Here is an 11,465-nt window from a genome sequence, read left to right on the forward strand (position 1 = left end):
ATCTTATTTAGATTGATTTAAGGTACCTAGCATGATAATTCAATTGTCCAAGGTATAGATCAATCAAGTTAACAGTTTGACAATTTTATAAAAGGGTGATGAAAGCGATTAAATCATATGAGGGACACATTACAACGCACCCTTGAGAGGTGCGTAACGGTTCTTAGAAAACTAACCACTTGGCTTTGCTATTTCTCCTTTTATTTAACGAATCTCGGGTTTCTAAGCAGTGTTCCAGTATTTAGGCTTAAATCATCAGCTACAAGGGGCAGGACGCGTTCTGTTCGACTTTTGGGTCGATTGCGACAGAACGCCGGATCAATTTCGCAGCGTGAGGCTAGGCTTAAGGCTAGAGTCAATACTCAGGTTATGGAATTGTGTGTGTTTCACGTCGGTTTTGAGGTTGTATTTATAGGGAAAGAGTTTGTGGAAAGATAGATCTTTAGAATTCGAATCCAAAAAGAATTCGGAGACGACACGGGCCCAGGTATTTTCAGCGCCCAGGGCTGGGCGCCGAAGATTTCGGCGCCCAGACCCAGGCGTTGAAAATAGGATATGGGCCGAGCCTTTTGTCAGATCTGGACTCTTAAACACGGAGCTTTTGAGATTTATCCGAGTTTCTTAGTGCGCATTAACTTATGACGGAATGCGTCTGGGCCCGTTACGAACTCTAGGTTCGTTAGGAATTTAATTAATACGTAACTCTTATTTACGAATTATAGCAGGAATAGAATTCCTTTTGCCAATTCTATCTCTTTTAGGACTTATGTTGGAGTGCAACACCTAATTCTGACAGATTTCTATCTTTTATGACTTTGCCACTTTTAACAACTACTTCTTACGGCAGTTACTATTTTTAGCAGGTTTCTATAAATAGCATTTTTGGCTGAAATGAAAAGGGTGATTGAGAATCGTTATTTTATAGGAGATGCGTTGCCAAGTGGAGATTTATGTTCTCATCATCGAACCTTCCCTTTCGGGAATGGGGACAAAAGTAGGTGTCTACAGTTAGCCCCCACTTTGACTGAGTCTTGGAATAAGACGATGGTCAAAGTATTAGACGGAGTGCGTCATACAAGCCATGGTGTATGTGACCTATTTTGCGAGGGTCTCACGAGCCCCCGAGTGATAACATTTGACTTAAGAGTCATCACTTGAAGTGTTAACACATTCCTCACGTGTCATTGGAATTTGTTAAGTATGGAAACTCCCTCGCTTTGTCATTGGAAGTACCTACAGATGTATAGAAACTTCCTCACTTTGTCATTGGAAGTATCTACAGATGTTTTCGAAATTAAAGCTATAAAATGTAACCAGGCCTGGCCAAGCCCAATCACGAGGTAAAAATGTTTTTAAAGATTCTCATTTTCAGGGTTAGATAAACGAGAAAACCCCCTTTGTTTTTATAGGACGTAAAACGAAGGAAAATCCAGTACATCGCTCTTTTTTTGGAAAAGCGGAAAACCAATCCCTTGATTTTTGGAAAAGGGAAACCATCTTTTGATTTTTGGAAAAAGATAAACCATCCTTTGATTTTTGGAAAAAGATAAACCATCCTTTGATTTTTGGAAAAAGAGAAACCATCTTTTGATTTTTGGAAAAAGATAAACCATCTTTTGATTTTTGGAAAAAGATAAACCATCTTTTGATTTTTGGAAAAAGATAAACCATCTTTTGATTTTTGGAAAAGGATAAACCAGGGAAAATTTATTGCTGCAACAACTAAGGACCTGCGTGGTTAGTGGCGCAGACCCCGCCCGCTAAAGGTGGGCGAGCCTGTTTTTTTTTAATACTTTATTTTCGAAAATTGAGGACCTGCGCGGTTTAGTGACACAGACCCCGCCCGCTGAAGGTGGGCGAACCTGAATTCGCTTTTTTCATTTGGGACTCGCATGGTTCTGACGCGATCCCGCCTGATCGAGGTGGGCCAGAACCTATTTCATTTATCCTTGGGATTTCTTTTGAGAAAAAAACTTTATTCATTCTTGTAAGAGCGAGTTCTTTCGGGAGATGCTCGAGTTTAGTTGTAACCTGAATGTGGGTTAGCAATGTGTCTAAATAGATCATCGTTTCGTGGTCGTCTGCCCTTCATGGTTTTGAACAAGTCTTTGCGGCCCACAGAATGTATGTCACCGTTTAGAACTGGCCTGGTTATGCCATTACTTGGGTCCTTGCAAAATGACTGGCGGGACCATATGTGAATGTTAACGGAGACCTTTGCTTTGAGGTCGAGTCCGTTTTTTGAATTTGTCCAAGCACGGGACGCAACCTGGAAGCGTTGTTTCAACTTGCATCGTGTATTTTCTTTCTTTCGAGCCCCCAAGCATTCGCACTTGGTGGTCGCTCTTTGCCAAGAAAAGTGCGTATTTTATAACGTCCTTGATCGTGTTTGGGATCGTGCTCGTAAGTGCGAGCGACCTTTGTAGTGGTATGCTACTTTGATGAAATCGTGGAGTGCGACTTCATTTTCCGAGCGACAAAGTTTTCTTCATTTTTCAATGATTAATACATCGAGCTTACTTTGGTCCGGATTGATCTATTGACAAATAAACGCTTTTATTTTGAGAAACCAACGACGTAATGATTTTTTTGTGTTCCGAAGAATGACCTTGATTATTATACGTTTTTTTTATATTGCTTTGAAAAATGTACACATATTTTTTGAGACGAGTCTAAGTTTCGACATTTGATTTCACTATTTGGGCTCTAAAAGTGCTTTGGGCTTGATCTTGATTACAACAGGGCCCCGTGTCTACTAACACGGTTTTAGGCATTTTCCTGGTTCGCGTTTTGGAAGAGTTGGGCCTTGGGCTGCATTTTCATCGCCCCAGGCCAGGCGTTAGATATTTCGGCGCCCAACCTCGGGCGCTGAAAATGCTACCTTAGCAGCCTTTTTTATTTTTCCAGATTTCTCAATGCGTTTCCGAATGGGATCAGGATGATTTCGTGTATATATAGGGGATTAAGTACGTCTTTCTTTTTTACCACTGCCAACTTCTTCTCTCCTACAATTATCTAGCTTTATCTTTTTCCTACTCTTGCCATGTCGATTCCTCCTTTCTCCCTCCAACGAGTCGTTAGGCGTTGGCTTAGAACCCTTAATTCCACAGAAAAGGTTTTGTTGAAAGGATACCACTTAGAGGCACTTTTAGGCTTACAACAAATTAACATTGATTATAACTTTCTGTATGCCGCCCTAAACTTTTGGGATTCTGATCACCTTGTTTTTGTTTTTCGGGGCAATGAGGTATGCCCTTTGCCAGATGAATTTGCCGCAATCTTGGGTTATCCTACCAATGCTACTCCTGCTACCCCTGGCACTGTTGAAGAGGGTAAAATAACTATAGGGGCTTTCCTAGGACTAGATGATGACACGCTTGCTGAGATCATTGTGGGTGATAAGGTTAATTTGGCGAAGCTTGCAAAACATCACTTTAGGCCTAGTAAAAATATGACTGAACAGAAATTGAATATCCGGGCACTTGTATTCTGCTTGTTGAACCACTATTTACTGTCGAATAACAATGGTGACTTTGGTGACATAAGGTTGATTCCCCTGATCAGTCAGATTGAGTGTTGCTATTCTATTATGCTGTTGATTGTTGCCGAGACCTTGTTGGGTGCGGATGAGTTAAAGAAGGATGCCAATTCTGAAAATTTTAAGGGGAGCCCCCTATTGCTGCAGGTAATTGATCGTTTATTTGCGCGCATATAATTATTTTTTCTCTTTGTTTGCCTCTGCCTGGAGCTGATTTTCAGCGCCCAGGGTTGGGCGTCGGAATTTCTGGCGCCTGGTCCTGGGCGTTGAAAATGCATCCCAGGCCTTATTATTTTTCTGATCGTACCCGTTTTTTTCGCAGACTTGGCTCATGGAACGACTTAGGCTTCTAGAAGCTCCTGTCGATCCTAAACATTATCGCCCTATAGCCTTAGGCAACCGAAAGTATTTGCACCGAGGCTAGGACGAGGCCGAATGGCCTCCTATTTTACTCATGGCATATGCTCTATTAAGTGGGTGGTACCGTGGTCGGGTTTGACTAATATGACGGGGGGTTCCGAGACGTTAGTTCATGTTTCTTTGTTGGGATTATCTCGGCCTGTTTACATCTTTCCTTACCGAGTCATGCGACAATACGGCTTAAGGCAGACTATCCCATTTGCTGATACGGTACCACCTAAAGTAGCGGTTTTTTCACGAGCACGGGTTCAAGCGTGGGCTAAGTATTATGGTGGCCTTCCGCGTTGGACCGTGACTACAGATGGCTTTGTGGGTCATTCCGAGAATTATAAGTTGTGGATGAGTTCCGATGATAAGGCTGTGAGAACTAAGGCTCGAAATGAAGAGCCGGCTGAACTTTTGATACCTCGAGGCAGGGCTAAGTATGAAAACCGTAATCCTGCTAACCCTCGCGAAAATGACATTAAGACTATGAAAGCTCGTCCTGATCGAAAGCGAAAGGAAATTCTTCCCCGTTCCAGTTCTAGGCCTAAAAAGGTATCTAACATGAAGGGGCCTGCTGTTCCCAAAAGAAATGCAAGCTCTCGCGGAGATCGTCGCCGGAATAATGTATGGGTTAGGAAAGTTCAGCCCCTATTACTGTTTGTGCCCTTGAGGCTGAGCGGGCTATAGCTGTTCAAACTGAAAATGTTTCTGAGGCCTTGGGATCCTTGGAAGTTAGTGTCAAGGAGCCTGTTCTTATAAAGATTGATATAGGGGCAGCGTAGAAGCCTGTGGAGGTGGACCCTGCGAACATTGCCCTCTACAAAACTTTGTTTGATGATCCGGAAGAACTCGAGTAATGTAGTTCTTGTTAGGGTGTAGGTGCCCTTTATTTATTTCAGTTGTGTTTGTTTTTCATTCCTTAGCACTTTTGTTTTCCTTCTTATTTATTTTTAAATATTAATAAAGGCGTGATTTTATTTTTCTTTTCTTTTTTTTGCTTCTCCCATGTTTTTTATTTACTCATTCCCAACACTTATGCACATTATATTATTATTTGATCGGACCGAATCCATAAATAGGATTGCCTACGTATCCTTGTTAAATAACTTTAACTTAGAATCAGGTCGCGCGTAGTTCTAGCTAGAATGAATTCTAGGATGCCGAATTTGATAAGTATGTTATGAGATGGAAACATATTATTTGAAACGGTAGAATAGGCGAAGTTTATTTTAATCTGCTGCTTTGCCATAAGTCGAAATTTGCTTTATGCTTTTTTTTTTAGTACATGTATTTTGCGCATCGTTTTTTCATGTGTTTTTTTTGTGGTGTGTATATCTGTACGTGAACACGTGTTGTACCCCCCAAGTGTTTGTTATTTTTCCGTGTATGTGCGGATAAAATGACGAGCACTTCTGGGTAAACTTCGGTAACACTACAAGAAAGCGCGTGATTACCAACCGATTTTACCGACCGCCTAAAAAGGAGTTAGTAAAAATAAATTTATCAACCGATAATGAAGCAGTCGCTAAATTTACCGACCGATTGAAAAGCGGTTGGTAAATTTAAAATTTACCAACCGCCTTCAAAACGGTCGAAATACTAGCGACTGCTTTACCCCTATTATGACTAATGCGCATTCGGTAAATATCCGACTATTATCAAAATAAATTTTAAATTTTACTAACCGCTTATTTAATATCTCCGACCAATAAGCGGTTGCTAAATAAAATAAAATAAAAAATAACTTATTCAATTACTGACCAACTTATCTTTCCTCCTTCAAGGTCTTCGACATTTCGAAAAAAGCAAAAAACAAATTTGGTTGGGCTCTCAACCTTACGTCGCAGCCCACGACGGAGCCGACGAGATTATCGTCAGCCGAACCGTCGTCGACTCAACCTGACGTCGCCACCCTGCCCGTCGCCGCCACCCAGCCGAGCACGACCCACCCTGCCTAGTGACCCACCCTGCCCGTCGCGGCCACCCAGCCAACAAACCACCCACCCGCGCAGAACTCCACCCGCCGGATCGGATTCCGTCGACGATTACTCAGCCGGATTCCGTCGACCCATTTCCCATCCCAGGTAAGGTTTGTTCTTAATTTTTCATAACATAATGCTTCAATTTTTCAAACCCTAACTTTGTTGTTTGTATCAAATGAAAGAATTACAGTTTTTCATTTCTAAATAATCCTCCAATCCAGGTAAAAAAATAAAAAATTAATCCTCCAATCTAGGTTATATGTATATTATGGAACATCCAAATACAGTTTATCCTTATGTTAGGCTATACAATGTAAATACTCTGAAGGAATTAAGGATGCAACATGCCAACAATATGGATGTTCAATTTTTATTAATTGGAAAAAATCTACTTTTCAAATACTAACCGAGTAACCAGACATTTTGGATGTAAAAGTTTATAGGAAGTAACAAACTGGGTTTATAACTTTTGTTATTTTGAGGATGAATCCATTGGAACAAAGTTTGATTACAAATTTAATTATAGTAATTCTATTGTCCAAGTTTCTAAATACGAAGTACATCATTGTTTTCCCAAAGTTTGATTATTTAGGTAACATACTTGAATTTTAAAAAAATGTAGATGGTAGAATACATCATAATATACTTCGTAGTAGTTACCCAAAGTAAAGCGATAGAAGAAAGATGACTTAGCTTGTACTTAATTAACTTCATCAATCATAATCAGTGGGATATGGCCACTTATCAATGTCGGATAATTTGTAGAGGATACTCATTTGAGTCGTTTCATGTCGGCCTATTGAAAACTATAAATTTGCAATGACTGATATATAAGTATATAACAATGTAGATTCTAACCTTTTTTAAGAAGAAAACCCCACAACTTGGACAATGGGAATATAGCGTTGTGAGCCTGTGATGGCCTTTGAATCAACGGTGGTATACCTTCAACTGAGTTTGTGACCAGTGACGGTACAATAACACGATTTCAAATATCACATTTATGCCCAAATTTAGATATACCACTGTTATTTTGATCATAACATAAATGTATGAATTACTATATATACGAATATAGAACCATTTTATTTTATTTAACAATTGAAGATGGAAATTTAAAATGCATTAAAGCTTGTAAACATGTGATAGAATTGGAATGCCATATTTAATTTGATGTATGTAAATGTTATGAAATTTTCAAGAAAGTTTCAAGGAATGTCATATGAGAAACAACGAATAATTTATAGAATGAATTTGAGTAGTAAGTAAGTGTATTGAATAAATTTGTACATGTTTAGGTGTTTATTGTAAATGCAGTTGGGCGAGAAAATGACATTTTAGGCAAAATATGACCTATAACGAACAAATAGGCCTTAGATGTGCGTAAACACATTTGAATGTGACTTAGCAAGTTCAAACAAAGCTTATGAAACACGTTTTAAGTTTAAAATCAGCCCTTAGTTCTTTTAGTTGAAAAATGGGAGCGAAAATGCCTTATTTGGTCAATATAGGTCCTATATCGACAAAATATGACTTAAATGTGCTTAAATTGATTCGAATCAGTTTTAGGAAGCTTGAATATGCCACACAAAACATGTAAATGGTTTGAAATGACAAGTTTGGTTCCTTAGCTCAAAGTTGGGCGAGAAAATGACATTTTAGGCAAAATATGACCTATAACGAACAAATAGGCCTTAGATGCGATTAAACACATTTTAATGTGACTTAGCAAGTTCAAACAAAGCTTATGAAACACGTTTTAAGTTTAAAATCAACCCTTAGTTCTTTTAGTTGAAAAATGGGAGCGAAAATGCCTTATTTGGTCGATATAGGTCCTATATCGACAAAATATGACTTAAATGTGCTTAAATTGATTAGAATGAGTTTTATAAAGCTTGAATATGCCACACAAAACATGTAAATGGTTTGAAATGACAAGTTTGGTTCCTTAGCTCAAAGTTGGGCGAGAAAATGACATTTTAAGCAAAATATGACCTATAACGAACAAATAGGCCTTAGATGTGCGTAAACACATTTGAATGTGACTTAGCAAGTTCAAACAAAGCTTATGAAACACGTTTTAAGTTTAAAATCAGCCCTTAGTTCTTTTAGTTGAAAAATGGGAGCGAAAATGCCTTATTTTGTCAATATAGGTCCTATATCGACAAAATATGACTTAAATGTGCTTAAATTGATTCGAATCAGTTTTAGGAAGCTTGAATATGCCACACAAAACATGTAAATGGTTTGAAATGAAAAGTTTGGTTCCTTAGCTCAAAGTTGGGCGAGAAAATGACATTTTAGGCAAAATATGACCTATAACGAACAAATAGGCCTTAGATGTGCGTAAACACATTTGAATGTGACTTAGCAAGTTCAAACAAAGCTTATGAAACACGTTTTAAGTTTAAAATCAGCCCTTAGTTCTTTTAGTTGAAAAATGGGAGCGAAAATGCCTTATTTGGTCAATATAGGTCCTATATCGACAAAATATGACTTAAATGTGCTTAAATTGATTCGAATGAGTTTTATAAAGCTTGAATATGCCACACAAAACATGTAAATGGTTTGAAATGACAAGTTTGGTTCCTTAGCTCAAAGTTGGGCGAGAAAATGACATTTTAGGCAAAATATGACCTATAACGAACAAATAGGCCTTAGATGTGATTAAACACATTTGAATGTGACTTAGCAAGTTCAAACAAAGCTTATGAAACACGTTTTAAGTTTAAAATCAACCCTTAGTTCTTTTAGTTGAAAAATGGGAGCGAAAATGCCTTATTTGGTCAATATAGGTCCTATATCGACAAAATATGACTTAAATGTGCTTAAATTGATTCGAATCAGTTTTAGGAAGCTTGAATATGCCACACAAAACATGTAAATGGTTTGAAATGACAAGTTTGGTTCCTTAGCTCAAAGTTGGGCGAGAAAATGACATTTTAGGCAAAATATGACCTATAACGAACAAATAGGCCTTAGATGTGCGTAAACACATTTGAATGTGACTTAGCAAGTTCAAACAAAGCTTATGAAACACGTTTTAAGTTTAAAATCAGCCCTTAGTTCTTTTAGTTGAAAAATGGGAGCGAAAATGCCTTATTTGGTCAATATAGGTCCTATATCGACAAAATATGACTTAAATGTGCTTAAATTGATTAGAATGAGTTTTATAAAGCTTGAATATGCCACACAAAACATGTAAATGGTTTGAAATGACAAGTTTGGTTCCTTAGCTCAAAGTTGGGCGAGAAAATGACATTTTAGGCAAAATATGACCTATAACGAACAAATAGGCCTTAGATGTGCGTAAACACATTTGAATGTGACTTAGCAAGTTCAAACAAATCTTATGAAACACGTTTTAAGTTTAAAATCAGCCCTTAGTTCTTTTAGTTGAAAAATGGGAGCGAAAATGCCTTATTTGGTCAATATAGGTCCTATATCGACAAAATATGACTTAAATGTGCTTAAATTGATTCGAATCAGTTTTAGGAAGCTTGAATATGCCACACAAAACATGTAAATGGTTTGAAATGACAAGTTTGGTTCCTTAGCTCAAAGTTGGGCGAGAAAATGACATTTTAGGCAAAATATGACCTATAACGAACAAATAGGCCTTAGATGTGATTAAACACATTTGAATGTGACTTAGCAAGTTCAAACAAAGCTTATGAAACACGTTTTAAATTTAAAATCAACCCTTAGTTCTTTTAGTTGAAAAATGGGAGCGAAAATGCCTTATTTGGTCGATATAGGTCCTATATCGACAAAATATGACTTAAATGTGCTTAAATTGATTAGAATGAGTTTTATAAAGCTTGAATATGCCACACAAAACATGTAAATGGTTTGAAATGACAAGTTTGGTTCCTTAGCTCAAAGTTGGGCGAGAAAATGACATTTTAGGCAAAATATGACCTATAACGAACAAATAGGCCTTAGATGTGATTAAACACATTTTAATGTGACTTAGCAAGTTCAAACAAAGCTTATGAAACACGTTTTAAGTTTAAATGTGCTCCATTTAATATATTTTTTATGCATGGGTGATAATCATTTTAATTCTTGTAGGAAAACTATGAAAAAAATGTTGCTGAATGTGTTGAAAAAGGCATTGCTAAAGATCCCAACCAAATCTACTTTGAGACAGTAGGTGGGAGAAAGAAGGGAAAGGTCCCCGGGCTGGGTAGTGGAGCCTCTCTATACTTTGCACCATCTAGAAGGGGTGGTAGTTCTTCTAGCTCATACACCCCATCTATTTATTCTCAAATGTCATCTCGATTGGAAGAGACTCAACAACAGCTGACCCAAAAATCCATTGAGCTTGAAACAACAAAAAATCAGATGTTAAAGGCTATGGAGGACGATCTACTTTTGAGGCAAAGGGAGAGAGAAGAAAGAGAAGCAGAGCGACTAGAGCACCAAAGGGAGATGGAAAGGGAGAGACAAGAGAGGGAAAGGGAGAGACAAGAAAGAGAAGAACATGCCGCCCAGATGAAAAAGGCAATGGAGTCTTACGAGCGGATGTTCAGTCAGTGTACTGGTTTTCCTTTCTCGCAGTCGCAGGACCCTCGAGATCCAACCGGAGGCGGGACACCTTTGTGTTAGGTAGTTAGTATTCTTGTATTAGTTTGAACTAGTTACAACTTTTCGTATTAACATCTTTGAACAACATTATGTGTATTATGAATCTTTGTTGTATGACTTTGAACATGTTTAATATTATAACATCGAGCAGGTTTCATACGATTTTACAGAATTTATATAAATTCGTATATATACAGGCATATATAATATTTACAGGTACATATATAATATTTATACAGGCATATAATACAGGTATATATGCGATTTTACAAAATTGGCTGCAAATGATATTTGCATAATTACCGACCGCAAAGGCAGTCACAAATTTAGTGACCGCCACAAAAGCAATCACTAATTTAGTGACCGCCACCAAGGCAGTCACTAATTTAGTGACTGCTTAGGCAGTCACTAAATTAGTGACCGCCTCGAAAGCAGTCACTAAGTTAGTGACCGCCACCAAGGCAGTCACTAAATTAGTGACCGCCACCAAAGCAGTCACTAAATTAGTGACCGCCAAAGCGGTAGCTAATTTAGTGACCGTCAAGGCGGTCGCTAGTTTAGCGACTGCCTTAGCGGTCACTAATTTAGTGACTGCTTTGGCGGTCACTAATTTAGTGACTGCTTAGGTGGCGGTCGCTAATCCTGTCGGTAAATTTTAGTGACCGCCTTCCAGTTGGAGTTTCCTAAATTACCGTCCAGGTGAAAACTGACCGCCTTTTTGCGACCGCTGGCGGTCGCAAAAACTTTTACCAACCGTATTTCGCGTTTTACCAACCAATTTTAGCGGTTGGTAATTAATCAATTTCTTGTAGTGTAAGCAGAGAGTTTCAACGCCCAGACTGGGGCGTTAATGATTTCGGCGCCCAGTTCTGGGAGCTGAAAATGATTTCTGGGGTGATTTTTGGCGTGCTGCTTCTTTTCTTTCACATGTTTCTTGCTTTAATTTCTTT

At 38.3% G+C, this 11,465-nt stretch overlaps 1 non-coding gene across 1 annotated transcript; it reads right to left on the bottom strand.

Moving 5' to 3' along the window:
- Window positions 1-10,855: 10,855 nt before the first annotated feature.
- On the bottom strand, window positions 10,856-10,971 carry LOC130460501 (small nucleolar RNA SNORA31). The gene has a single exon (XR_008920358.1). It is a non-coding gene; the product is annotated as a small nucleolar RNA SNORA31 (small nucleolar RNA).
- Between the last annotated feature and the right edge of the window lie 494 nt (window positions 10,972-11,465).

This window comes from Spinacia oleracea, chromosome 4 (genome assembly GCF_020520425.1).
Source record: "Spinacia oleracea cultivar Varoflay chromosome 4, BTI_SOV_V1, whole genome shotgun sequence".
Taxonomy (NCBI): Eukaryota; Viridiplantae; Streptophyta; class Magnoliopsida; order Caryophyllales; family Amaranthaceae; genus Spinacia; species Spinacia oleracea.